Source organism: Rhagoletis pomonella, unplaced genomic scaffold (assembly GCF_013731165.1).
Source record: "Rhagoletis pomonella isolate Grant_MI unplaced genomic scaffold, Rhpom_1.0 Rhpom_scaffold_00003, whole genome shotgun sequence".
Classification (NCBI taxonomy): Eukaryota; Metazoa; Arthropoda; class Insecta; order Diptera; family Tephritidae; genus Rhagoletis; species Rhagoletis pomonella.
In genome coordinates this window covers 36,804,688-36,806,976 of record NW_023458557.1, presented here as the reverse complement: position 1 = coordinate 36,806,976, position 2,289 = coordinate 36,804,688, and positions in this window count along the sequence as shown.

Sequence of the window (2,289 nt, the reverse complement as noted above, 5' to 3'; positions counted from 1 at the left end):
CATTTTTTATTACCGCCCACAATATTCAGCCTTATCCTGAGTTTCGCTCGAAAACTGTTCATCCGCCAATAGTAAATACCAGAGAGCTGCATGGATACACTCAAATTACATTTTAAGTCACTCGCTTTCTTTTCACATCTGCACACACTCGCACTCATTTATTTCCAAACATAACGTGCGATAGCATTGAAAAAACATTGTCGATTGAGTGAGTAATTCACACTATCAAGTGCTCGATTCAAATAACAAGTGCTTGATTTGAAAAACAAGTGCATGGCATAACTGCTGTAATGAAAGTATCAAAAAGAATACATTTGTAAAGACAATTTTTGTTAATTCTATTGGTTTCCTAACTGCATATTTTAATGCAAAAATATCAACTGATTAAGGGCATCATCATTTGACAAAAGGTGGCATCTTTTGTCAGAAATAACATTTCCAGCAGAAGAAAAAACTCTTTCTGACGATGCGCTAGTTGAAGCGGCATTTCGCATTTGTGTACCTCCCACCAATTAATTAAATCGAAGTCCGTATGAAAATAGAAAGAAGACCTGAAAACAGCTCAAATTTGTCTGAAAGTAACAAAGGTGTATCCGCAATTTGTGGTTCCGTTGTACTGTCAGAATTCTCAGTTAACGTTCTCATAATTTGTAAACATTTCCCTTTGTGTACCTTTGCTCAGATTCGGTAAAGTTCTTGAGCTCTTTTGCTGGCGGGTATAAAAAAAATCACAATTTTGTGCAAATCTGTTAGTTTTCAACAGCAACTGTTTTTAAATAATAAAGCAACTTATTTTTTAAGTCCCTTATAAAGCCGATGTCTTCTGAGGTAACATTGCATTTCTTTTGTAGACTAGTTATATAAATGTACGTCAGGTGCATAACTAAATAATTTAGTAAAACTCAGAGTTGTGAAAAATGCATTACATTTTTTACTGCATAGCACTTTAATGTAAATGGAAAAGATTAATGCATTCATTTTTGATATTTAATGTAAATGAAAATTTCAATGCATTAATTCCGAAGAAATGATGCTAATGATTTTTTTTGTATTAACATTAAAATGTTTAAATGAATGCTATTGCAATAATTTATTGCATTAAAATTATAACAAGCATTAAAAACCCACTAACTAATTTTATTTTGAAGTAAAAATTCTTTGCTGACGTTGAGGGTAGAATTTTAAGGTCAAAAAAGATAGTGCCGGACGTTAAGGCTGGTTTTCACTATGTCAAGTTCAATGGCATTTGTCGTTACATTGTCATAGCTGCATTTGAAAAACGGTTTATTGATTGATTTAGATCAGAGTAGGTCCTCAGTCGTGTACATGCGCTGCTAAACTGGCTATCTGTCCGTTTTTGGCTCATACTTAATATATGTAATCGGTATGCATCAACATAAAAATCTACAAAAGCACTCTGCGTTGCATGCACATTGGCTTTTATTTTCATACATAAAACATCTAATAATGTTTAGAAGAATTTTTCTACAAATACGCATAATATAATGAACCTGAAAAAACTATTAGTAATTATTCCAAGTCCTTCCAAAATAGGTTATTTATATTTTACTAGAAAAAAATTTAATGGTTTTTAATAATGCAAACGAGCAAAAGTATTAAACATTTTAGTGCACTAAAATTTTTTCATTAGCATTAGCTTGGATAGTTTAATGAAAAAAAATTTCATTAGCATTACATTTTGCAGAATTAATGCATTGAAATATTCATTTGCATTAAATTTCATAAATTAATGCATTCATTTTTTTACATAAAAATTATTGCTTTAAATACCATTAAAGCATTTTTCACAACTCTGGTAAAACTAACATATTTAAAAAAAATACTTCATCAATATCAATTTTTTTCAAAATTGTCGTATTCTCTACTAATTTTTTGAAGTCAATGGGTGTCATTCGATTGCTCGACTTGCTTTTCATAACAGCATTTTTCACTCACTTGACTTGATTTGGAAAGAGTATATCCATGATAAAAACATAACAAGGTAAAACCATTGAGAGGCAGTCTGACGTTTGCCAACAATATAATTTTAAAATCAAAACTCAAACTCACACACACATTCTCATTTTCAATCTCAAACAACAACAATTGTGAACAATTTAATTTTTTTATTTTCAATTTTATATGATTTTAAAATGTTGGCAAACGTCAGAACAAAATCATGGCCGACGAATTGAGAGAATGAATTTACCTTGTAATGTTTTTATCATGAGTATATCCATGCCATATTTGAAATCAAATGAGTACACTGCAGCTAAACATTGATTTCAA